The 27,263-nt window shown below is 50.7% G+C and overlaps 1 protein-coding gene across 22 annotated transcripts in view; it reads right to left on the reverse strand.

The window, feature by feature from the left end:
• The window catches only part of TSPAN18 (tetraspanin 18), a 202,801-nt gene that overhangs the window by 54,231 nt on the left and 121,307 nt on the right, over window positions 1-27,263 (reverse strand). For 20 of the 22 annotated variants that reach the window (XM_074013866.1, XM_074013860.1, XM_045371697.3 and 17 more), the window contains one exon: window positions 16,603-16,743. The exons of the other annotated variants lie outside the window; for them this stretch is intronic. The gene's annotated coding sequence lies outside the window, so the exon portion shown is untranslated. The remainder of the gene's footprint in view (window positions 1-16,602; window positions 16,744-27,263) is intronic. 22 annotated transcript variants of the gene reach the window in all.

Raw genomic sequence — 27,263 nt, forward strand, 5'->3', positions numbered from 1 at the left:
GACTTGTGGCCTGGCTCTGCTTCCAGAAGACAATTCTTTGTTCTTTGCTGTCTGCCCGGGAGCTGAGAGTCTCCATACATCAGGAAGCTTACAAGCCACTTTCTCAATCATGTTAAAAAGGGCTGAAGCAGTACCAAAGAGTAGCTGACTGTTGGCGATTTTTATCTTTTTCTTCATACTTGAATGATTTCTATTTTTTACAACAAGGAACATGTATTATTTATGTAATTAAAACGAATCATTGTAAAAGGGCCACCACTTAAACCCCATACTCTAATGTTACCGTGTCTTTGATGGTGCTAAAACCTGGGCCTGGAATATCTTTTCTTCCCTGGTCAGCCTGGAAAACTCCTTCTCACCCTCCAAGGCCCAGCTTGATGTCTCCTCAGCCATGAAGGCTTCCCTGATTTCTCCAGCCTAGGCAGTGATCCCTTCTGTTTACTTCCAATGCCTTTACTTTGGAGATAAGAAAACAAAGACCAGAGAGGGACAGGGATCTCCTCAGGCCACACAGCAAGGTCACATGTGGCAAAGGTCACTAATCAGAGGAGTGCCCTCTACAGTGTCCAAGCTGGGGACGCTGGCACACACCCTATTTGACACATAACACCTGCCTCCCTGGAGTCAGCCCTTGTCCTCTCAGAGACAGAATTGACCCACCTTTGTTCATCCCGGGAATGAGCCAGGGCGATCTTCTCCTAGTCCCCAGGGGCACAGGTCACTGAAGCATGGGATAAGGAACAGAAAACGGCCCTGTTGTTCCACAAAAGGGGACTGGGGACAGGAAGCACAGGGGTCCTTCCTCTCTGGAGCTCCAGGCTGTGTCTGAGTGGCACCCCGAGCCCCATGCAGGCCAGGCTAGCTCTTGCCTGGGCCTTTTCCTGACCAGTAGGTTGGAGGCCTGGCTCGCACAGGGCCACACCACCTGGGGTCTGAATCTCAGCTTTGCCACTGAATAGCTCTGTGACTCCAGCTAGGCTGTTTCACATACCCGAGGCCTATTTTACCAGAAAGACTAAGATTTTATAATATCACCTCCCATTCATTAAGCACTACTATGGCGCCAGGGCACGGATGAGGTGTTTTATGTAAATCCTAGCTCATCTTCCTGAGCACGCTTTGAGAAAGCTATTATCACTCCCATTTTACAGGCGAAAAACTGAGGCGCACAGGAAATGAAGCCACTTCCCTAAGGTCGAGAGCTAGAAGTGACTGAGCTGGGACTTGAGTCTGGATCAATGTGGGAGCAATAAGCTCGACTCCCAAGGTAGTTATAAGGATTCGATGAGATAATTTTGCACAGGGCAAGTGCTCTGCAGATAATTATGCTCTGAACGCTATAAGGTCTTCTCGATTCCATTTTGTAATGAGAGCAAGCACTGCGAATTGGGTTGTGCAACGAGCCAGGCTGAGGGAAGGTCGGGAGGGAAGATTTCTTGGTGACCTGAAGGGAGGTGGCAAATCCCTTGGCAGCCCCTAGCCTCCGAAGCCCCAGGGCCCAGACTTGCTCCCAGCCAGAGAGTATTGTTTGAGGATAAATATTATTTTATGCTCTAGCTTAATCCAAACCAATCTTATCTTTCCCACTGAAATGCCCACAGCCCAGAGAAAGTTAAGCCCTCTGCTGCTTGCCTAATTGCAGGCTTAGAGCTCTGGTTAGGGACACCAGCTCTCTGGAAAAGCCCGGTAAGTGGTCTGGTATTTGGCAGTCGCATCAGAGAGGCTGGCTGTGAGCTGGGCTGTCTGGTGTTCTAGGCCCACATGGGCAGGGAGGGCCCCACGGGGGAGAATGTACCTCTGCAAGGGGCTGGTTCAAGGCCTCTCACTCTTGCATGGAGGTGCTGCTCCAGCCCTGGGGGAGATGTAACCACAGGCGAGCAGGGGAAGTGGGTCTTACCCCCCTACCCCCCGTTTAATGCTGATTCTCACTTGGCTGGAAAAGCAAAATGGGTCTGTGGGCTGCGGGACCCCTCCTTCTCTCCAGTTATGTCTGTTTGCCTCCCTCCTCTTCCTATGGTATTCTCCGAAAAAGGGTTGCTAAAGGGAGAAGCGCGGTCTCAGCAGGTTCCACTCTGTTGAGGGCTGGAAGATCCTTAAGTGGATCAGGAGTCAGCCTGGGTGGAACCCAGCCCCAGCCTCTCCTCACAGCCTCCCCACTGGGAACTGCCAGCCCAGCCAGCCATAGACCTGAGGGACAAAGATGTCCCCCTACCCAGGCACCAAGCATGCAATTAGTTCTCCAGCTGGTTCCCATCTCACCATTTTCCTCTTTCTCCCTGGGGTGTTTCAAAAGGATACCTGGGAAGAGAGGCTTGGCAATCAAGACAGACTCGGGCATGAATCCTTGCTCTGTGACTTGGGACAGCTGAGTTGCCTTCTCTGTGCCTCAGTTTGCTTATCTGTAAAATGGGATCGCCATAGTACTATCTCACAGTGTTAGAGGGAGGGCTAAATGAGATCGAGTGCCTGGAACAGGGAGAGATCATTCTGGCTCTTCCAAGGGCAGAGGAGGGAGGTTTTGCCCAGAGGCAAAGGCACAAAGTCCATTGACTATTATGGGACCAGATGGGCTCTCCTCTTGAGACCCACCCTTTTCCCCATGCCCAGGTTGCCGGGCTGCCATCTCTGATTCAGGTGGAAGAGGTGGAGGTGAAACTAACATTGGTTACTGTATGTCCCGCACTGTGCTAGGCCCATCTCCTTTTTACAGGTGAGGACATTGAAGTTCAGTGGTATGGAGTTTGCCCAGGAGTGCACAGCTCCATGGTGGAGTAGGAATGTGTCCTCATGCTTTTATACAGGGGTCTTTCCCACCCCACTCAGCTCCTGAAGCCCCCTAAGAAACAGATGTAGGGCTATCCTCATGCTGCGGGTGCTGGGTGCAAGGTGGGGACAGGTGAAGCCACCCAGCTGGCCTGGAGTGGCAGGGCCGGAACAAACACAGCTATGCCAGCCTGGGAGGGCCTAGATCATAGAAGCCCCTTGAGGAGCCAATCCTGATGTCTGTAGGTCCAGGAACGCCAGCTCCTTTAGCAGATAACAGCTCCCTCTGGGTTCTGCCCCATGCTCCGCTCAGAGGGCTCTGACGACCAGTGCCTGCGTATCCAGGCAACAGGCGCATCCTAAGTCCTCTTCAAGTCACATGCCTACAAGTCAGGACAGCACTCCCCGCAGACCTCCTCAAGGTGGCTCATTTTCAGCTTCCCAGAAGGAAATAAACCCCAAGGAGTCCAGATCCCTCAGCTCCCCCGGGCCTTGGAGGGACTGGGCTTTCAGCCACATCTCCTTAGATTTAAGCCTGTAAAATGCATCGCTGGATAAGGTCCCTTCCATGTTGCTTTCTTTGTCTCCAGTCGAGGGGTTTGTCTGCTATGAGTTTGCATATTGTTCTTTCTGCAGCCACAAGAATAAGGCCACAGGACCCTGGAGCTGCCACGCAATCTCCGGGATTGTCACAGAATCCCCAGGGTCCAAAATGTCTGGAACTTCCTGAAGCTGCCATGGCACTCCTGGGATTATCCAGAATCCCTGGGCTGTCATGGTGTGCCCAGGCTCACATAGGTCCCTTGAGTGTGGGAAAAAATTCTGGGCCACCATGAAATTCCCTGAACTAACATGGAACCCCCAGGCTGCCACGAAGTGCTGGGCCACCCCAGGGTCTCTAGGCTATGCAGGGCCCCTGTGCTGCCAAGGGACCACTGGACTATCTTAGAATGGAAATGATTGGCTGAGTCCTCCAGCAACCCAAAACCACATACCGTCACCTCTAGCCCCTTATCCAAGCATTTCTCCCATCTTTTTCCCAACCTCAGCTGAAACATTCCTGCCTCCAGGAAGCCCTCCCTGGTGTCTCTCTAGGCCTGGCTAGGTGCCACAGCCCTAGGTATCCTGGGCTCCATGATAGTTCCCTGGGTCTGCCCTGTCAGAACACTCAGCATGCAGTCCTGCCACTGTCTGGTCATGGATCTATCTCCTTTGGAGCACAGGCGCCCTGTGCCCAGGCTGGGCAGGTGGCATTTAATGACTATTACTTCATATTAACTATAATATTACTTAACTGTGTGCTATCAACTTACTAGGCACTTGATGGCTGTGTGACCTTGGGCAAGTTGCTTCACCTCTCTGTGCCTCAGTTCCCTTTTGCATAAAAGGCTGGTGTGAAGCTTCAATAACTTATGTGAAGCATTAAAGCAGAGCCTGGCATATAGTAAGCATAATATAGATACCTGCTATCATTAAATAACATGTGAACTATATTCATCAGGCTTTCACAGGGTCTAGACTTGCAGCAAGGATGGAAAGAGGATTCTCCCATAATGCTCAGTGCTCCAATGATAGCGTACATGAGCACAGCACTTACCATGTGCCGGGCACTGCACTTGATGTTTTACATGCATTCACTCAGTGAATCCTCGTGGCAACCCTGTGAGGTTGGTGCATGCTATGGACTGAATTATGCCTCTTTCCACCCAAATTCATATGTTGATGCCCTAACTCCCAATGTGACTTCACTGGAGATAGGACCTTTAGGGAGGTAACTGAAGTTCAGTCAGATCATAAGAGTGGGGTCGGCCAGGTGTGGTGGCTCACGCCTGTAATCCCAGCACTTTGGGAGGCCGAGGCGGGTGGATCACGAGGTCAGGAGATCGGGACCATCCTTGCTAACACAGTGAAACTCCGTCTCTACTAAAAATACAAAAAATTAGCTGGGCGTGGTGGTGGACGCCTGTGGTCCGAGCTACTCAGGAGGCTGAGGCAGGAGAATGGCGTGAACCCAGGAGGCAGAGCTTGCAGTGGGCCGAGATTACACTACTGCACTCCAGCCTGGGTGACACAGCGAGAATCCATCTCAAAAAAAAAAAAAAAAAAAAATGGGGTCTTAATCTGATAGGATTGGTATCTTTATAAGAAGGGGAAGAAGCTGGGCACAGTGGCTCATGCCTGTAAACCTAGCACCTTGGGAGGTCGAGACGGGTGGATCACCTGAGGTCAGGAGTTTGAGACCAGCCTGGACAACACAACATGGCGAAACCCCATCTCTACTAAAGATACAAAAAAATTAGCCAGGCACGGTGGTGGATGCCTGTAATCCCAGCTACTCTGGAGGCTGAGGCAGGAGAATTGCTTGAACCTAGGAGGCAGAGGTTGCAGTGAGCCAAGATTGTGTCATTGCATTCCAGCCTGGGTGACACAGCGAGACTCTGTCTCCAAAAAAAAAAAAAAAAAGAGGAAGAGAAACTACAGAGCTCCCTCCATGCTCTGTCTCTGTGCATGGAGAAAAGATTGCATGAGGGCATAGTGAGTGGCTTTTAACCGCTACTCTGAACCTGCCTCCAAGTCCAAGGGTATGGGATGGGCATCCCTGAGGCAGGTATGCAGGCATGAGCAGCATCTACACCAAACAATACACACCGAGAAGAATGGATGAAGGAACAGGGCACATCTCAGCCAAGACTTTCAGGCTGCCTGCCAGGCCCAGCATCCTGAAGGCTGGTGGTATGAAGAGGGACTGGCTGTGTCCTGCATGGTCCCAAGCTGGTTGTGGCAGAATCAGAACTGCTCCACCATGGAACAGGTTCCCAGGTAAGGTGGTAAGCTCCCTCTCTTTGGAGGTAATCAAGCACTGCTGCTGGACCACCACTTACTGGTGATGTGTGGGGAAGAATAAATAGTACTGTGGACTGAATGTCTGTCTCTCCCCAAATTCATATATAGAAATCCTCACCCCCAATGTGATGATATTTGGAGGTGGGAGGTAATTAGGTCATGAGGATGGAGCCCTCATGAATAAGATTAGTGCCCTTATAAGAAGAGACAGGAGAGCTTGCTTCTTTCTCTGCCACATGAAGATGGAAGGAGAAGATGGCCTTCACCGAGAACCCTACCATTCTGGCACTCTGACTTAGACTTCCAGTCTCTAGAATCTTGAGAAATAAATATTTGTTGTTTAATCCACCTAGTCTACGGTATTTTGTTATAATAGCCCAAACTGCGAATGACAGACAGCAAGAGTAAAACTCTAAACAGTTCCCTCCAGTCTCAAGCAGCTGTGAAATATGAAAGAACTGTCAGTTAAGAGTCCCTGGAAACTCTTCCCTACCAGCTCTGCCCATCAATTCCTGCTTATCTTTCAAGTCCTAACTCAGACATCCTCTAGGAAGTCCTCCTTGCTTCCTTCCTCCTCTCCAGTCTCTATGCCACTCCACTCTCAGGTTGGTGATCTGTGTGAGTCTACTCAGCAAAACTAGAAACAATGAGTAGAAGTTACTAACATAAGAAGACAGAGTGAACCCCAATGCGAAGATGAGTAGTCCCCCAGCAGAGTCGAATGTAATGACATCTTTAACAGCTGAAATGTGGTGCAGGTGTTAAACCATGTATTTGAAATCGCAGAGACGTGGGGTTTAAATCCAGCCATCCTCTGTGTGACCTTGGGTAAGTGACTCAACCTCTCTGAGCTACAATTTCCTGAGCTGTAAAATGATTCCATCTCAAAGGATAAAACCAAAGATCAAATGACACCAGTAGGACTGGCACTCTATGCGATCAGGATCTGAGAATTTCCCATAGTCTCCAGGAAGTAGTGAGCTGCTGACACTAGGTGTATTAAAGCAGATGTCAGAGGGGTTTCAATGTGGAGATTGGTACAGAGGATTTCTTTCTTGCACTGAAGTAAAAATTGCACTCAGGGGCCTCGATGAGCTCTTTCAACTCTTAAAAAGAAAAACACACACTTCTGCCTTGGCCTTAGCTGGCTGCGGAGAGACGGGCATATCGTTGAGCAGACACTGTCTCCACCCACCTCCACATAAGACATATGAGTACATTTATATGAAATGTCCAGAAAAGGTAAATCTATAGATACACAGAATAGACTGGTGGTGGCCTTGGGCTGGGGTGGGAACAGGGACTGATGGCGAATGTGTGCCACATTTCTTTGGGGAATGATGGAAATATTCTAAAATTAGATTGTGGTGATGGTTGCAAAACTTTGTAAAGTTAACACAGACTATAGAATCATATCCTTAAAACAGGCAAATGTTATGGTGTGTAAATTATACCTTTATAAGACTGTTTAAAAAATAAAATACGAACAAGAGCAAAACAGGACTGCAGAAAGGTATGGTAGGGGGCAAGGCCCATGCCCTGTGGGAAGTGTGGTACTGCGGGCTGAGGCCTGAGGTCACTGCCAGTTTCAGGGACCACCTCTCCACCTGAGCCGTTCCACTGGTGCTTTCTTGTTATTTCCTGTGGGAGTTGAGGCAATGCGGCCTGCCCGCCCACCCTGACCTCATTAAAACCCTGACACAAAGCCTGATAATGTGAGGAGGGTGGGCCTGGGGTTCTGACAGGGCCCTGGGAGGAGACTGTGTGAGGGAAGGAGGCCTCCAGAGAGATTGAGCCTTCTAGAAGCCTTTGAACACTGGGCCCGTGTGACAGCTCAGGGCATCCTGTGGTCTGAGGACTCTGAGTTAGGATAAAAGCCATGGAGGGGGCCCGGCCATGTCTCTAAGGCACTGCGGTTCCATCAAAGGGAGGAGCAGGCAGCACCAATCATATCCTGGTATCAGCTATGTGCCAGGGAGAAGCTGACATTTATCCTGCTGATACTATTGGATGTGGGACATGTACATTTGCTGAGAAGACTGTCTGGGCTCAGTTTCTATGCACTGTGGAGAGATCTGACTCGTTCCTGGTTGTACAGTTAACTGGTTTTAACCTCTCCAAGTGCGAGAAGTGGATATTTACCAAACCCATTTTGGACTAAAGGAAACCAGAGCTCTAGAAGGTGAGTCACTTGCCTGTGGTCACACAGCAAGCAGCATGGATAGGATTTAAACCCAAGGCTTTACAAAGCAGGGGAATGACTTTTTTCAAAGCAGTCTGAACACCACTCTCTTGGTTGGTAGTGAGCTCCCCGTCGCTACAGGTATGTAAGCAGAAGCTGAATGAGCACTTCTCAAGGAGTCGAAACTGATGACCTTAAAATCCGTCCCGGCCCAGTCTGCGAGGCCACACATCCTTGCTGATCACTTCTTTCAAGAGTTAAATCTATACTAAGAGTAAAGCAGAAAAAAGGGCCTGAGCCCTCCTGAGGGAGGAGACCTAATGGGCAGAGCCTGGCTGGCAACCCCTCAGCCAGAACCACAGCTCCTCCAAGCGCTCACCACAAATCAGCAGTGACTGCGGGTTGGAGCTAACGTGATCCTTAAATACACACAGACCAGAGCCGGCATCACCTGGCTCCAAGCAACTGCCCTTTAAACTAGCACCAGCAGTGGGTGCACTGGAAGCAGGAGCTGCTAAACTCAAAGGATATAGAGTCCCCATCTGGCCCTCCAGCCAGCGGCTTATTTCAGACCTGCCTCACTTTCTGCCCCAGGTGTGGGGGCTCCACCTTCCCTCTCTCCAGTTCTGCCGGCCCCAAGGACTCGGGACCCTGGTTGTGGTTTGCAAGTTTTCTCCTCCCGGCCAGTGGCTGGACTCACTGTAGGATGAGCTCATTGGAAGCTCCTTTCCCTGATCCTGGGAGAGGTGAGCCCGCATTCCCTAAGCTGTGCCCACCTGGGCCTAGGAATGCAGCAAGGAAGGCTGGGGTCTCTAAGGAAGGGGCTCTGCTCCCTCCTCTCCATGGGGCTCCCCACGCCAGTACTGAGGTGGGGAGGCCAGGTGCCCTTCACACCCACACCCACAGCCCGGCTCCCACCTCAGGCCCCGACAGGATCCTCTCCTGGTCTCCTCCCAGCTCCACACTCAGGGGTGTCTGGGTTAGCTCTTGCACGTCCAGGTGCCTCCATTCCAGGCCTAGCACCCAGATGTGCAGATGGTATTTTATTTCCTCTATCCCCAAAAAGATAAAGGGGAGCATGCAGAGATGAATTACAGTGCCTGGCAGGGACTGAAGGCTTCCAAGGCACTCAGACGGAGAGTGATGACAGATGGCCACCTGGGCTCCAGCCTCCAACTGAGTCCCCTGAGGGAAGGATCTAGTAACAGGGCAGAACTCCTGCATGACCAGGGTATCCATGCTGCACCCGGCCTCCTTTTTCTCCATCTCCCCACAGGCTCAGCCCTGCCCTTAGAAGCCAGCCTGTCACCAGCTGGAGGCCTTGCAATGACTGCAACTGAGTCTATTCACGCTCAACCATTATCCCACCTCCCTACCATCTTCTCAGGGCATCACCTGTCTTCCTCCTCTGCATAAACCCTTTCATGGCTCCCCAGTGCTCCTGGGGAAAAGCCCAAACTCAGCACAAGAGGCCTATCTCATATCCCTTCCCCTCCCCTACTTCCTCTGCTCACTCCACCCAGTGGCACCACTTGTAGCTCCTTGAATGCTTCTGCTCTGTCATGCCCCAGGGACTTTGCATGTGCTAATCCCTCTGCCGGGAATCTACTCTCTCTGGACTCACACACAGACTCCTTTGTCCCCCTTTAAAACATTCATAAACCAGTCGGGTGTGGTGGCTCATGCCTGTAATCCCAGCACTTTGGGAGGCTGAGGAGGGTGGATCACCTGAGGTCAGGAGTTTGAGACTACCCTGGTCAACATGGTGAAACCCCATCTCTACTAAAAATACACAAATTAGCCAGGTCTGGTGGTGTACGCCTGTAGTGCCAGCTACTCAGGAGGCTGAGGCAGGAGAATTACTTGAACTGGGGAGGTGGAGGTTGCAGTGAGCCGAGATCGGGCCACTGTACTCCAGCCTGGGTGACAGAGCAAGACTCCGTCTCAAAAAAAAAAAAAAAAAAAAAAAAATCATAAACCAAGCCTTCTCCAGTACCTCCCCCTTCCCCAGCATGCATCACCTGGTCTATGGGCTGATGCATCACAGTGCATTAGACAGACTGCTGCCTGCTGTTGCCTCAGGGGCCCTCAAACTTGAGCTTCCATCAGAATCTCCTGGAGGGCTTGTCAAAACCCAGGTTTGCTGGGCCTTTGCACTCCCAAGTTTCTGATTCATGAGGGTCTGGGATGGAGTTCTGAAAATCTGCATATCCAAGTTCCCAGGAGATGCTGGTGATGCTGGTCTGAGGAGCATCCTTGAGAACTGCTATTTAAACCCTAAGCAACTTGAGGTTGGTCTTTTATTATTTTTTACCTCCAGCCTCTGAAAGAATCTGCTTTAAGGTTGGTGCTCAATCAATACTTGAATGAAAGGTATTGATGCATTTGTTGCAACCAGTGGGAGTGACAGGACATGTCTTGAGACATTTTTTTCCCCAATGTGTTCACTCGGCAGTGGGTATTCTCTCTTCTTTCCCAAGATGGTGGCCAAGTCTTTGGGTTCTAAGCCTTGGGGGTGGCTGGTATCCCAGGCCAGTCAGAAAAGTGGCCGGGTTTAGGAAGACAGCTTAGGCTGAAGCCCATGAAGGTGGCTGCGGTGTGAGTGTGCAGAGGAGAGCGGCAGAGGCAGCAGGCTTGAGGGGAGGGGTGGAGAGCGTCTCTAGAGATCAGCCAGATTGGTGGGATCCAAAAGCTACGAGCTCAGGTGCCTTGCTCCAGGAATGGCTCTCCCAAGAGATGATCAGACTGTGATGGGGGGATCCTGAGATGCCAGAGAATGGCTGGGAGACTGAACACCAAAGCTCATGGCTTGGAGTTGCAACCAAAGACCACAGCTGTGCCCTGGTTGGCACAGAAATAGCTGCTGCCCACCTGGCCTCACGAGACCCTGAGATTGGCAAAGCAGCCTGTCTGCGGGGCCCCTGTGCGGGCTCAAGTCCAGCAGCCTTTCCCAGATGTTTCAGATCACATAAGGCCACCAAGCCTCCTATGTGATCCTAGGTGGTAAAAATCCACTCCCCAACATAATTGGGATTGAATGTCTTTCAAATGCACGAGGGAGCTAAGGGCAGATTAAATCAGATTTAGAGAAGTAAAGGCAGATGGCACACCTTGTACCTGCTGCAAGTCCATTTAGCACCAATGATGTGCTGGGCCCTGTGCCAGTCCTGCTGGAGCCTAATGCCAATTGTGTTCACTTGGACCTGGGCCTCTACCCGAGTGTGGCAGCAGAGGGCACAGCTGGGAGTGCAGACTGTCAGAAGGTGAGCAGGAACAAACGATTGTGCTGCCAGGGTCACAGACGCTGGAGCTGGACTGAGCCCTGGGGCACCATGACAGAATAGGGGGCCCTGGCAGGTGGCCATCCACATTGTTTGTGAGCCTGGCACTCCAAGCCTGGCCTGAATGTGGTTCGGCTCAGGCCACTCTCATCTCCAGGACTCTGAGACCCCATAGAGTGCTGGAGACCCCTGTGACTCAGAGCAAACAGTGCTGGGGAAGCCAGGCTGCCTACGGGACCTGACTGCTCCTGCTCCTGTTTCTGCTCCACTGAGGCCCCTTGGCACCAGCCTCAGGACTTTTAGCCTGGATGACAACTGGCTGCAACAGCCACCAGACTACTGTCCCCTCCTGACTTCCTACCTGTCCCCTGCCCTTAAGGAGAGAAAAAAAAAAAAGAAGAAAAGTTCTAGTCTTGAAGAGCCCTGCATTCAAAGAGAATGTTACTAGGAAAAGGGACTGATGTGGTTGGCAGGTGGAGGAAAGAGGAATTTGCTTTTTAATTTAAATCCTTCCAGATCATTTGAATTTTTAAGAAGCCTATATTGCTTGTGTAATAATAACTTTTCAAAGTAATTTTTTTTGTCTTACAAATGCAAAGTAGTCTGGAAAAATCCGTGGGGGAGCAAGAAGATGCAACAAATAACTTAAGGGTGTTCATTAAATACACCATCATCATTTTCTTGAGCATTTACCATGTGCCCAGAGCTCTGCTACATGTTTTAACACTCATTATTTAATTTAAAGCTCATCACAGCCCTATGATGCCATTAGTGCCACCATTTGCTAGATGAGAGACGAGAATTTGAGAGAGACTCAATAACATGCCCAAGGTCACCCAGGAGCTGGAGTTTGCAAGCTCTGGTCCTTAAATCAGGATACACACCAGGCTGCCTCCCTGAAATCAAACTGAGAAAGCTGATCAGCTCAAAAGCCATTTGTTTTGAGTCCATTCCACTACTTGAAAATTCCTGATATTCCACGGAAGCCAAAATCAAATTGTCATGGAAAAACAAGCCAACAGATTGGTATCTCCAGCCACCCTGGCTGAGGCTGGGACAACATGGATTCTAGAAAATCCACTGTGATCCTTCCACCCATCCATCCATTCACCAACCCCTGGCTGATGCCCCACATGGCAGGCTCTGCTGGCTACCAGAGAGGGTGAGATACCCACAGCCACCAGGAGACCGCAAGGCAAACACAGGGGCAGACTGGACCCCTACCCCCTTCCACGTGCAGGCTTGGCATCCTCCAGAAATAATCAAAACCCTTTGCAGTTCAGGATCCAAACAAGCATCAAAGCGGGGTGACAATGAAACAGGACTTTGCCATTGGCGCCCAGGGCAAGCCCATCTTCCCCCTGAAACACTTCAGTTTTCCTGGTGCTGAACTGGGACTTGGCAATCCACCCCATCCTTTAGGTCCATGTGCAACACCGGACCAGTTCATTTTAGTGGATTCTCTGGCATTTCACCCAGGAGTTAGGCCCAAGATGGCAAGGGAGGGTTGAACAAAGCTTCAGGTACCATGGGAAGCCGGGGTGGGATTTTCCCCCAAGGCCTCAGCCTGAAGACCTGAGCTGCTGAGAGCAGGGACCCTGAGCATCCTATCCAATAGGACTCCACGTGCCTCTCAGAGGCCCAGGCACACAGCAAGTGCTCAATGAAGTGTTGGTGAATCAACGAATAAATGTGATTCTAGGTAAGGCAGCCCCAACCCCATCACTATTTGGAGATGGGAGGGGTGTGACGTCCCACCCCATCACCAAGTTTTCTTTTTTTTTTTTCTGAGATGGAGTCTTACTCTGTCACCCAGGCTGGAGTTCAGTGGTGTGGTCTTGGCTCACTATAACCTCCGCCTCCCAGGTTCAAGCAATTCTCCCACCTCAGCCTCCCAAGTAGCTGGGACTACAGGTGAATGCCACCACACCCAGCTAATTTTTGTATTTTTGTAGAGACGGGGTTTCACTACGTTGGCCAGGCTGCTCTCGAACTCCTGACCTTGCGATCTGCCTGCCTCAGCCTCCCAAAATGCTGGGATTACAGGCGTGAGCCACCACGCCTGGCCCCCATCACCAAGTTTTTTGGGACATGGACCAACAGGCACCTATACACTGAAGACTCCCACAGAGTTATATTAATACGATTGAAATATAAATAATAACAACACCAATAGCATCAGTACTACACTGAATGCTGATCCCTGGCAGGTGCTCTGTTAAGCACTTTCTGTCATTCAAGTATTTCCTTTCACCTTCACACAGTCTTATGAGAAGTGTACTATTATTATCCCTAACTTACATATAAGAATACTGAGGCTGTACTGCTGGCAGAGCTCAGATCCGAATCCAGGTCTGACATGGAATACAATGTCTCAAGCTGGAAGGGGCTTGATAAACTATAGGCCAGGAGGCTAAGGACATCAGTAGCACAGCCCAGACCAAGTCTCCCAACTTCCAGCCCAGGGTCTGCCACTAGGTCGGCGGCTTGCAATGCTCTAAGTGAAAATGAGTCCTAAGCTCTGTAACGGATCTCAGGAATGAGAGGATTGAGAACTCCCGGTCTTTGTGCAGCACCATCTCTTTGAAAGGACTCTCCAAAACTCCCTTTTCCAGGGACGAAGAGGACAAAAGGAAAAGGGAGGGGCTACTAAACTCCCCACCCAAGCTGTAGTTGAAAGCAGCCTTGAAGACAAGATGGCCCCAGGCCCAGCACGGCCAAGCCTGGAGGCCTGCAGGAAAGAAGGCTAACCGAGTTCATCTGGCTTCCTGCCTGGCACAGTCTTTCAAGCCTCAGGGTCCCACTGTCAGGCCTTTGCTCTCACTGTGTCTTCCTCCCAAATGTCCTTTCTAGCGTCCTCACCTGGCCCATATCTAGGCTCAGCTCACAGGCCTTGCGTCCCCTGATTTTACACCACCACTGTGCAGCGGTAACATCTCCTTCTGGCCTCTGAACCTCCAAGCCTTCTTTTCTATTTCTCCTCTGTACCCTCCCATTCTTTACCTTGGATGTCTTGACTTTGATCGTCTCCCTTAGAGCTGGCCTCTGAGGTGCCTGTTGAGTGCATCTGAATGAATGAAGCATGCCTGGGAAGTGGAGCTTGTATGATTCGTTTTATGAACAGGCGCACACTCCAGGAGCAGGTCTGCATACAGATCTCTAACACTTGCCCCTCCTCCTCCCCAGGGCCATGACGAGTGGCACCTTACACCCTAAGTCCTAAAGGCTGAGAACCAAGTCATTCTGCTATTTCTGCTGCATCAGGCACAGGTGGGAACTTTACAAAATGGTGTAGAAAGTTAACTGACTGACGTATCTACCAAGCCAGCCCAGTTATGGTTTAGCACTGTGTGAGACATCAGGCGAGGGGCTGGGGGCAAGACACCCAGAGGAGGGTCCTGTCCTCAGGAGATCTCCCAGAGGAGAGGGCAGGGAACCCTGAGAACAGGGACCTTTGGGCTTTTCTCACCCTCAATCCCCAGCATCTAAAACAGCTCCTGGCCCATGGTAGGCACTCAACAGCCATTGGCTGAATAAATGAATTAACACTCATTGACCCAGAGGTGCTGAGCTCACCATATAAGGCAGGGTGGTGCTGAGCGCTGAGCTGGCTGCACGGTGAGTCAGAGCTTTGGAGCCCACAGGCGAGACACAGACCGAGAGAGACTGGGGGAGGGCCAAGAGGTTTGTGGTTGACCAAAACCAAGCGAAGGGCAGATCTGACAAAGTGCCTGGCCACAGCTGCCAGGGAGGCAGCATCACAAGCTGTGGTTTTCAGTATTTTTTTCTGCAGAGGAATATTTGCTCAAATGAAATCACACATCTCTCCCTAAATGCAGGACAGAGCTGCCACGGTGGAGGGCAGCAGGGCTGCCAGGCTGGCCTGGCCACGTGTACCCTTGTGCCCCCAGAGGCAGAGCTTCCACTCAACCAGTGGCCGTCCCCCTCTACTCCCCTGTCCCTCTAAGGGGCTTCGGAGAAGCAAGGCTGCGGCTGGTCTTCTGGGAAGGGGCCCATTTAGGGCAAATAAACCCTAAAGAGGCACAAGAAAGTCCCCCAAGTCAAGAAGGAGTGGAGGTGGGGGGAAGAAGGAACAGGCCTTCCCTGCGAGTGGAGGTCTACTCAAGGCAGCCAGGAGCTGGGGTAGCTGAAATAGTGGGGCGGCCATCAGAGAGTGCAGGGACTCTTTATGAAGACCTTCTGGAACAATCTTTTTGGAACGTGAAGTATGACTTGCAGATCCATCAGAGGCATGGGGGGTGTGTGTGTGTGTGTGTGTGAGAAAGTTGGGCTTTCAGATACTGGATTCACTAAAAAAGAGGCACTTAGAGAGAGGCCAACCTTGGTACCATAAATCACAGGAAGGACCCCAACTGGGGCACATGCGACCACCTGGGTGCTTTATTGCTCCCGCCCCTGACTCCCACCATGACACCAGTAGGAAGAATCTGCTGCTTTGTCTGCCCGGCATTCCTTACTCCTTTTTCTAAAAACAATGCCTGGATTTTCCCTTGGAAGTCCATCCCCTCATGCATGCAGGCTGACTTCCCCAACCCACCACACCTACCACCCTCCGGCACAAACCCCCGCCCCCCCCACACCCCCCCACTCCCCCCCAAACCCCCTACAACCCCCCAACTCAACCCACAACCCCCCCACCCCCGGACTGACCCAGTCTGGCCAATCAGCATAGCTTATCCTCCAGGTTTCAGTGATTGCTCAGAGGTGGTCATGTGACCCAAGACCATCCAATAAGCCTTGACTTTGGGATTTTTGTTGGAACTCCTAGGAAAAAGAAGCTCTCCTTCCATTGGATTTGAAATGAGCAAGACGTCAGTCTGCAGCTGCACGTCCCTGCCCTGCTGCCACATGGAGAGTGGCTGCCAAGGACTGAAACTCACAAGGAGGGAGGCAGAGGACACGGATGTAGTGAGACATGGTCCTAATAGCATCATTTGAGCCCTGGCTTCAGCCCTGCCTGCCTTGAAACCAATAAATAGGCCCCATATCGACAATATATTAGAAACTAATAAAAAAGCTAATAAATGGCCTATCTTGCTTAATCCAGTTTGAGTGTTGGCTCCCAAATGATGCAGCATCTGACCTCAGTTCAGCTTTTGCCTTCTCACCACCCACTGCAGCCAACCTTTACTTCTGACCCACCACTGGTTCTTGCTTACCTGGGCAACAGCTCCACCCTTCCCCAGCTGAGCTTGAGGGGTATGGGCCAGCAACCTGGTAGGCTAGCTTGTACCTCAGCCTTCTCAGCTGTCTGGCCCCTCTGAGGGTTATCTTTTTGGCTAATCTAGTGAAACCCCAGCAACCTTGGCTCAGATCCACTCACACTATCTGCACCCCTTACACTCCTGCCCATGCACCTTTGGTGTGATGAGGGAGACAGACACTAATGCATGAAAGAGAATGAATGATAGAGAATGACAGGTGCCCTGCTGATGGTCACCCTTAGCAACAACAACAGCAACAACAAAAGTAGCAAAAATCCCCTTGCTGAACAAGCCTAAACTCCGTTACCTGGAGAGCCAGCGTTGAGACGTCTGCAAAAGGATTATGCCCGCGTCTCCAGAAATCAAATTCAAGGGGTTCCGGTTGCTTTGATGGTAGTATTAGAAGCTCAGCTCATCTGAAGCTTGACGCTGTCCAGGAGATGCTCACCTGTGAGAGGGAAGCAGAGGCAGCCGTGATTACCTGCCTGAGCTGAGGTCTCTTCTTTCTGTTTGAAGGGCTCTCCTGGCCCTGCAGGAGGCGAAGTCATAAAACCAAGACTGCAGGAGTCTGCAGGTGAGCATCAGCATTGGAGACTCAACATCTAGATCCGACTGAAGTAGCCTGGAAATAATTCTAAGACACAAAGGTATGCATGTGCCCGTGTATGCGTGTGCTGAGTAAAAACACATAAGCATCATAACCCCTGCATCTAGCACAGTTCCCCTTGCAGAAGGGAGAGGAGGTTCAGCAAATGTTTCATGATTTGCTTTGATGTAAAACATAATTTGTATGTCTGAGTGCAAGGCAACTCCATGAGTCCAAACAGATTGGAGAGAAGTTTCTTCCTCGTGTGAAAATGCATTCCTGGGATGCTCCATGCAGCCAGACCAATGGCCTCTTTTTACAAATAAGGAGACTGATACCCAGAGAGGGGCACGACTTGCTCAAAGTCACACAGCGAGTTGGTGGCAGAGCAAGGCCTAAACTCTGGGTCTCTCCTGACTCATGCTGGGGCCTCTCTCTGGGGCCAAACCCTTCTCTGTAGCTGTCAGGCTGGAGCAGCCCCAGGAGCATAGCAGGAGCCTGTTGCATGCTGTGGCGGCGGACGGGGGAGGATGCTCACCACCTCTACTCAGTCTTGGGCCTCAGCAGACAAATGTTTCCTGGCTCTGCTCAAGCCCAGACAGAGAACAGGAAGTTGCCCACAGTGGCCAAGAGCATGGGTTTTGGAGGCAGGTGGACCTTGGCCACAGGCGCAACCTCTTTCCAGAAGAGGCAAGTCAGGTGTCCTCTCAGAGCTTCAGACTCTTCATTTGTAAAATGGGAATAATAATAGCATCTTTTCCTGAGGATTGCTGGGAATTCAAATGACTTTCATAAGTCTGTGAAGCCCACAGAGGAGCATTTGGCATCTAGAAATTGCTCAATAAATGTTAAGGAGGTGACGCAGAGGACAGTGCATGTGTATGTCAGGGGAGGTGGAACACCAGACTTGGGTTGCCTTGTGTTCCTGGCAAGCCTTTAGACAAACAGCATCTCTAAATTCCGCCAGATATTCCTCCCCTCTGCACCCACCTTCTCCCTTTTCTCTGCATCTCAGAGACCTGTGTGGGCCCCCAGATCAGCAAGCCTGCCCCTCTTTCTAGGCTGGGAACCTCCCATCTGCCTAAGGATCCCTTTACCCCCGTCACCAAGCACAGCCCACATTTCACCAGCCAGTAAAATGCAAATGTCATTAGCACTGTGCAAGCTGGTGAGCACGAATGTCACACCAGACGGTGTGAACTGGGGAGCAGGGGGAGGGTGCATTCCCCAGGAGGGGTGGCATTCCCAGCATTTTCCAAAAGGGCATGATAAAGAAATAAATAAATGGCTGCAGGAAAGAGGTGACGACAGAGATTGTTTCAGTAGCAGCATACACAGCCATGCCATCCTTGCGGGCTCACCAGGTCACCCATGGTTCCTGCTTCAGCCCACCCTGTCCCAGTTCCCACTCTGGGCCTCTCCTCCCTAGCATCTCCCACTCCTCTCTGTACCCCAACTTCCATGCTCCCTCCATCTATCTCCCCCAACTTCCATGCTCCCTCAAACTGGCTGAGAGAACCAGATCACCCACCTAACTAACAGATCCATGGAGGGGGGAGTCTTCACTCTGAGAAGGAGGTGACAGCTGTAGACCCGCAGGCAGGAGTCCTGGGTTCCAGTCCCAACACCACACTAACTTGCTGTGAACACTCAGGCACACCCTCACCTGCGTGGGGCCTCAGTTTCTCCATCAGTGAAAGGGGATCACGGACCCTCCGTCAGTCTGCCACCTCTCAGGCCAGCTTTGAAGCCTGTGCTTCTAATAACTCACGGGGAGAGGAGCTTCTCCTCTAATTCCCCTGATAACACCCGAGGGCATGTGAAGGCTTCCTGGAGGAGGGGGCAGACATGGGTGTGTGGAGATGGCAGCAGAGTGCTGTGGGCCATGGGCCCAGGGTGAGCACAGGCATGGAGATACTCAGATGTGGGAGTGGGGGGCAGGCATTTGAGACCACAGGCCAAGGCTGCCTGTGGGAGCTGAGTAGAAATGAATATAAATGTCCCGTGGTCAGCGCTTTACATGTGTCCACCCATTTCATTCTAACAGTGCTATCATCCCCGTTTTATTGATGAGAAACTGAAGCCTGGAGAAGCTAGGTAACTTTCAGACACACAGCTGTGAAATAGACTGGATTTGAACCCCTATTTGCTTTACGAGCAGAAGCTCTTGATCACTATGGGATGCTGCCGCCTAGACTGTTTAAAATAGAGCGTGAACTAGAGACATTCAGGAGGGCATGTGTCACCCATGTGTGCGCATGACTGTCGGCAGCATGTGGGGGTGGGCATGCATCTGTGTGTGTGTGGGGGCAGGGATTCAGTGTGTGAACATGTGTCATTGTAAACGCATGTGTGTGTCATCCTCAAATAAAGTTCCTTTCCCAAGTCCAGGCCCAGAAATGCCAGTTGGGGAGGATACGGCTGAGTGGTGGATGGGGCTGGGAGTGGACAGTCACAAGGCCCTGGTCATCCCACAGCAGCTCAGGAAGCCCAGCTCTGAGGGCTGTGAGCCAGGCCTGGCCCACGTCACCTATCTTCTGATCCTAGGCTCTTTGAGGCCAGGTCCTTCTCACTGAGGCCTGGCCTGGCTTTTTCCTTGGCTCTGTCTCCTTCCCTCTCTAGCTACCTGCTCCAACCAGGGGAATACATCCCGTAGATCAAGTCTGGCGTAAACACAAGGCTGCTGCCAGCAGGTAGGGAAGCCAGTGAGCATTGGCATCCACGGGGGAAGTGGGGAGAGCACAGTTGTGGCACAGCCCGACTTGCATTCCACCCCTGGCTACACTGCTAGACACCGGCTCTGTGGTCGAGGCAGGCAACCCACCCCTCTGAGCCTCGGTGAAACCTCACAGAGCAGCTGAGATGCCTATCTTAGGTCAAGTTCATGCAAACTGTAAAGTGCACTGACCACCAACAGAGTGGTAGTTCTAATCCCCATGATCAAGATAACCCAGGAAACAGCAGAGAGTTCCCCAGGGAGCCTTGACTGAGAATTCAGCAGATTCCTTTACCTAAGTCCCTCTTTCCCCACCTCTGGGCCTCAGTTTCCTCATCTGCAAAATCCTCAGGCTCAAAAACAGAGTGGCGTTCAGCCCCTGGATGTCTCGTTTTCTTCACCATTATCCACGATGAACATCAGAGCTGGAATTAATTTGCCAGAAACCAGAAGCCCATTCACGCCGCAGTAAACCAAGTAAATGGTGCCCAGGACAAGGAAATTTTATGGAAGAAGAGAGGAAAACAGTTTTGTTTGAGTCACTGATCAAGAAGAAATGTGACAATTCTCAGAAGACAGAAGGAAGCGTGCAGGGAAGGAGGGAGGGAGGAAGAGCTGTTGAAAGTAGGTAGAACTTGGACAGGTCTTTCCCGAAATTTGCATGGGGCTGGTCCTGAATTCAACAGAGAAGACAGGGAGTTCTGTTTCCTGGAGACCACGAGGAACATGAACATTCACTCATTTGGAAAGCATTAATTGAACACTTGCTATATACCTGAGATTCCAGGGGCACCAAGGATGAGAGAGGCACAGATTACACCTTCAAAGGGGTTATTCACTGTTATGGGCAACAGAGGACAATGCCTGTGGGTCTGTAGTTCCAGATGGCTAAGGAGGGGTTCATCAAATCATTATGAATTCAGAGGAGTGAGAGGCCCCAGGGAAGGCTTCCTGGAGGAAGGAGAAGATCGGAATGTATGAAGACGTGGAAGGCACTATAGGCAGAGAGACCAGGGCGAACAAAGGCACAGGGGTACCCACATGTGGGTGGGTATTCAAGACCATGAGCCAAGCCCGCCTGTTGGGGCAGAGTGGGAAGTGAGACAGAAGTGGAAGGCAAGGGGTGGATGGTTAAGGTCCTTGAATGCCAGGCCAAGGATGATGAAATTTATCCACAGGCAATGGGGAACCACTAAAGATCACAAGGCAGAAATGTGCTTCCGGGAAATTAAAAGCAGCAAGAAGGCTGGGCACGGTGGCTCATGCCTGTAATCCCAGTACTTATAGGAGGCTGAGGCAGGTAGATCACGAGGTCAGGAGATCAAGACCATCCTGGCTAACATGGTGAAACCCTGTCTCTACTAAAAATACAAAAAATTAGCCAGGCGTGGTGGTACACACCTGGTAGTCTCAGCTACTCGGGAGACTGAGGCAGAAGAATCACTTGAACCCGGGAGACGGAGGTAGCAGTGAGCCGAGATCGTGCCACTGCACTCCAGCTTGGGTAACAGAGTGAGATTCTGTCTCAAAAATAAATAAATAAATAAATAAATAAATAAATAAATAAATAAAGATAAATAAAAGCAGCAAGAAGCCCAGGCAAGTGGAAACAGAAAACAAGAGGATGGAAGGAGGATGGGCAGGGCCTGGTGGGGGGTGGGGTGGATGGGGATAAGGGGATGTTGGGGGAAGGTGGGTGGGTGGTGTGGAGGGATACTGAGTCTGACAGGCCGAGGGTAGGAAGACAGATGTGGGAGGGAAAATGTTGGTTGATTTAGATACTGTGAGGGTTAATTTTAGGTGTCAGCATGACTCATACAGACATGTTGTGTTCGCATCCCAGCTCTGCCACTGTCACCAACTGTGTGGCCTCAGGCAAGTCATTTAACCTCTCTGGGCCTCAGTTTCCTCCCCTATAAAGTGGGGGGAAAAAATAAAGCCATTTCAGGAATGTGAGATTCAACCAGCTTATATATCAGAACCACTTTGAATATAGTAAGTGATTGTCGAATGCTTCCTTTTTAAAATTGATTACTTTTATTAACTAGTGATGCCTTTCCCCTACTACAAATAAAGACACTGAAGCTCAAGGTCAAATAACAGGCTACAGTTGGCTGTGCTGGGCCTCAAATCACAGAAGAAGCAAGTTATGAGCAAATAAACCTGAGATGACTCAGAAAAGTCTTGATTTTAAAATATTGTTAAAGAAAAAGGGTATTTTATGACTTTTGCACAGTGTGCTTATTAAACCCAAGCTATAAATGTGAACTAATAAGTAAAATGAGTTAAGTTAATGAAAAAACCACCTTCAGGATGAATCCATATTATCTAATGGCAGTCCATAAACATAAACATAACATTTTAAAATACAACAATGAATTGCAATGCCCAGCAGTTCAAGGAACCTGCAATTTCTCTGTCTGAAAAATAAAAGCTATTGATTTTCACTGGGTTCTCATTGCTCATGAGTGAGTCTTTGGGAAGTCATAAAGGAAGGAATTATTTCCAATTGTTTACTCACTAAGGATCATATGTATTGAATTTAAATTGTCTCCGATTCCTAATTAGTACAAACCAAATTAGAATCTGAGTACAGCAGCGCTGCAAAGGCCCTTGGAGGCCTCCGAGCTCAGTTTTTCTTTGTTTTATAGACCAGGAAGCAGAGACAGAGAATGGGAGTGACTTGCTCAAGATCACACAGCAAGGGCAGGATCCAGGTGAGAAACAGGCTCCTGCACACAGGTCAGCATCCTGCTTTGGTCCCCACAGTGTCCAGGATCAGGTTATTAAATCTAGTCCTAATGGGTGTGCTGTGCTGGTACCGGGGCCTCAGCCCAAGTGGTTCCTACAATAAAAACTTTCTCCCAGCTGCTGGGGAAAAGGAATCTGCCCAAGCACGGACCCTCAAAGCCAAACACAGTCTCAGAGGGTGCAGGAAGGGACTGGTGCCAAGTTTGCAGTGAGTTCTAAGACATGACAGCACATTGCCACGTATGGAGCACTTGAGCCCCGTGCCAACCCAGCTTGGCTTGGCAGCCCTGCCAGACAGGAGACACCTGGGCCTCATGTTCTGTTCCGAGAGGGGCTGCAGGGTGGCACGGCCCCAGTCGTAGGTCAGTTCCTCCCAGTGTTCCAGGTGAGGCTGGGGAACAAAGTGCTCATTGTATGGTGGGGGAGGGAGAGGTCTCTTAACTCAGCGAGGCTCTGTCAAACACACCCACATCTCATACACACACACAAACACACACCGCCCAATGAGCAGAGACCAAGGAGCTCTGCGTGTGGCACAGGCGTGTGTGTATGTGTATAAATGTTCAGCCTCAGGCTGCACACGATTATCAAGCAGATGTTTAATTACTACCTGAGTGTAATTAATCAACACGATTAATACACAACCCATACCACATAATTACTTTGCAATTACACCAAAACGAAATATTTTATTGCCGAGGGTTTGCTAATTACCCGGCCTTGCCAAAGGGCAGGTATAATGGGCAGCAATTTTTCTTCCTTCCCTTCCTTCCTTTCCTCCCTCCCCTGCCCTCTCATTAATCTTCTGGGCTGATGTCCCCACCACACAGAACCAGGAGCCCCAGAGGGCTGCGGACTCGTCCTCGAGGTGCTGCTTCTGCACTCAGGTCAGTTTCCAAGTGAAGCCCTGGTCCTCCCCTCTCAGTGCTTCTGCTTGGAAATGCATGTCCGCTCCAGAAATAAAGACAGCCTCCTGCAGGCCTGTGAATGGAGAGGTGCGTGGGGTGGGGGTTACCTGCAGAAGCTCTGCAGGCAGCTGCCTAGAGTGGAATCCTGGCTCTACCAGTTATTGGCTGGGTAATCTCTGTCAAGGTAACTGTGCCTCAGTTTCCCCATGTGTAAGATGAAGACAATGGCAGTTATCACCTGAGGGGATTCTTGTGAGTATTTAATACAGCAAAAGCCATAAAGCACAGTGCCTGACACAGAGGAAGGCTTGTGTAGCAATTATTGTTATTATTGTCCCAGAAATGGCCCCTCCAGGAATGCTTCCAGTCATTCAGTCTCCCAGACTTATGGGCCTTCAAATTCCACTCTCTCTCCCCTGCCAAAACAACTCAGTCCCATCTACCCGGAAACATCTCCATAATGAGGCTCCTCCCTTCTCACCCCCTTCATGGACTCCACATCCCTAACCTGAGCTTTCATCCCCTGTCACCCAGTCCCCAGCTATAACCTCCACAGTCTCTCTGCTGCCCCTCCATTCCATCCTCCACCAGGCAGGAAGACAGATCTTCAGGAGTGAAGCTTGGACCATGTCCCTCTCCTGCTCAAAAACCTTCTATAGCTCACCATTGCCTCTTCACCAAGGTGCTTCCCCACCTGCTGTTTTAGGCCCTGGAAGACCACCAATGCCCAAGTCCCTCCTTCATTTATTAGGGTGTCAGTATAGCACGAACCCTTGATCTTTTGATGAAGCAATGAGCAATTGATCACGTGAATGGATGTTTTGGTAGATTTTAGACGCATCTCTGCCTTCCAAGTTGGAATGGCCCAGAGCATTTTTATAAGCCTGCATATTTCCCAAGAGTCTCCTGGGAGGTGAGGTTTATCTGTCATAGTTCATTTGCAGACCATCTTATTTCCTTTCCCCTTCCCCTGATAAACATCCTGGCTGCATTTAGGAACAATTGATCTTTTAGGGCATAGTAACCCCCATGTCTGGCTGAGCAAAGAGACTATATAAGGACCCTCAGACACAGGGCCAGTGCATGGTCCACTTGAGAGGCAAGAATCAGGGACAGGACAATAGACTCTAGCACAGGTGGCACACACTGGAGAGAGAGCCAAGGGGGTCACACACATGTGCATGTATGCATAGTATGTACATGTTTGCACAAAGAAGGCCTCTGCAGCCACTCCTGAGTGTGAATTAACTCTTTCAGAAGCCAGCATATCAAGTAGCACACGAGTCATTCATTCAGTCACTCAATAAACGTAAGGGGCTGAGCTCTGGAGTCAGAGTGCTGGTATTGGAGTCCTGTCTCTACTTCTGACCAGCTGTGTGGCTTGGGGAAAATGCCTTAAATTATCTGGGCCTGAATTCTTATTTGTAAAATGGGGATAATCAGAGTTCCTACTGATAGGGTTGTTACTACATGTAACATTGCCATTGCCTCTTCACCAAGGCCTCTTTAATCAGGGCCGGGCACCAGAAAAGGGCCGATGTTATCTACTTTGTTGTTATAAATAAGAACAAATCCTGGGAACACAGAAACTTGGTGCCTAGAGCTGATCATGGCATACAGTACTCGACCAATGGTGGGTGAAATCCCTGCAGAGACATCACAATAGAAGGCAGTAAGTGATAGTCATCCTTCATTCACTCAGCAAACACTCATTAACTTACTTAAGTATGTATAACTTACTATGTTAGGCACTGGGGGAGGGCACAGAAATTCTGGCACTGTCTCTGCAGTGAGCCTGAGTTAGCGATATGTTCCCAAATAGCTGAAGAAGACAGAGGCTGGGGAATGTTCCCAACCGCTGACTCTTGTATCCCCAGGGCCTGGAATGGCATGTCATACCTGGGCACTGAATGAATGGGTAACAGCGCTGTTGAAGATGGAGAAAGTAGCACCCGGGCGGGTGGCTTAGCTGCAATGGGTGTTGGAGATGATGAAGAAAGGCGCTCTAAGCAGAAGACAGAGCCAAGGCAATGGCGCAGGGGCCTGCATTTGCATGGCAGCTGTAGAAAGCAGCAGGCGGGCTGTGCTTTGGCAGAGGTATGAGAGGAGAGAGGAGAGGGAGGTAGACAGGGACCCAGCAGTGGGGGGCGGGGGGGCAAGAGTGCCTGGGGTAACAGGGACCCAGAGGAACTTCACGACAGGGGCAAAAGGGACCACTCTAGGTCCTGGGTTTTGTTTTTCCCCCTTGTCTGATGTTCCAACTTTGCTCTTTGGAACTCTGAAGCCCACTCTCCGGAAGCTGATGGAGACATTTCCGGGGAGCATTGATCTATTTCTCTCTACTGGGATTTGTATAAAACCCCCTGTTCAGCCAGAGGCCAGACCACAGAGAAAGTGCACAGGTCTTAGAGGGCAACCTCTAGGTGGTTAGGGGATGCAGGGCTAGCCCCGCTAGGAAGTGGGAAGTGTGACATCCAGGGAGCTGTAGGAAGGGGCAGGTGACACCGGGAGCAGCTTCCACTCAGAGCCAGCCAGTCCCCAGAGATTCCCCATTGGCCCGCTGCTCAGGCTGTGTGTGGCAAACGTGACCAAGGAGAGAAGCTTCCCTCTCCTCTCCACGCACTCACTCACATCCCCACACACACGTGCAGCATGGCCAAGTCTGGGGTTGGATTAAAGCAGAAAGGTCAACGGGTTAATAATACTGACCAAGAGGGAGAAAACCCTTGTTCTAGCCACAGCCCTGGGATGACGTTGCTGTGTGTCCTGGAGCAGATCAAGCGCCCTCTCTGGGCTTCCACTTTCTCCTCTCTGTAAGGAGACAGAGGTATTCCACCATCTTCAACCCTGGAGTGGGGAAGGCAGAGGGCTAAGTGCCCACAGATGGGTAAAGGTGAGGTGAGGAGGAATCTGGGGAGCCTGAGCCAGGGGAGTGAAATGACCTGTTCCTAGGATAAGGCCAGCTGGCACAGACTGGGACAGGCATCAGGGTCTCCTGCACCCCACTTCCTGGGTGAGTGAGGCTGAATTTGAACCCTGGCCTCATCACTTACTATGTGACCTTAGATACCTTATGTGAACCTGAACGTCTGCCTTCTCATCTGTAAGATGGGGACATGTCTCATGTGCAGAGTTAAATGAGAAGACGCAAAGACCCATCTATTATCTGCTATTATCTGGGGCACAGTAAGGCTCAGTAAATGGAAACTATTATTAGTATTGCAATGATCATTCCATCCACATTGAAGGGTTTTTCTGGAAAAACCCAAGCTGGGCAGCTCATACACCCCTCTGTGCCATCCTCTGGCCAGCAGGGACCTTGGGAAGTGCCTGGCCTTCACCCTTGTCCTCACTGGGATCGTGTGAGTCCCTCCCAAACCCTGGCAGCACCACCCTAAAGGAGAACTTTCCTGACCACACCTCAACCACACAAGGACACGGAGTTGTCATCAGTTCTCTTGGCAAATGGTGGCAGGAGGGGTTCTAACCCCACCTGAAATATGTTCTTTTTACTAAGCAGAATGTATCTACATATCACTCAATATGTAGGAATAATGATAGGAATAAATCAGTCATGTTGGGGACAAACACCCATGGGGAAATTCCAGGCCTTGGAGGGCCCTGGGGAGCAGGAGCGGCTTCAGCTGTGTTTCTCATTTCTGGAGGAAGGGAGCTGAGAACAATGGCCTTCTTCTCTGTTGGTCCTGGGGACAGGGGTTATTAGGGGTCATGTAGTCCATCTCTCACCCTTGAGGGAAGGCAGTCACTTGGGCCAGGCCAGACCACAGAGACCCCATCCTGGGACGGTCTCCCTATTTATGGGGAAAGCAACAAATCGTATGCCCTCCACACCCAACTGACGCTCATGGCCAACTGTGTGCTTGGCGAATGAGCTGTGGCACCTGATGTGTCCTCAAGCAAACCCGGTGGGCCCTATGTGGGAGGGATCATTGAACTGAGACCCAGGAAGGTCACTGATTCCTGTGAAGTGGCAGAAGGGGCACTGC

The sequence above is a fragment of the Macaca fascicularis genome, chromosome 14, assembly GCF_037993035.2.
Source record: "Macaca fascicularis isolate 582-1 chromosome 14, T2T-MFA8v1.1".
NCBI classification, from domain to species: domain Eukaryota; kingdom Metazoa; phylum Chordata; class Mammalia; order Primates; family Cercopithecidae; genus Macaca; species Macaca fascicularis.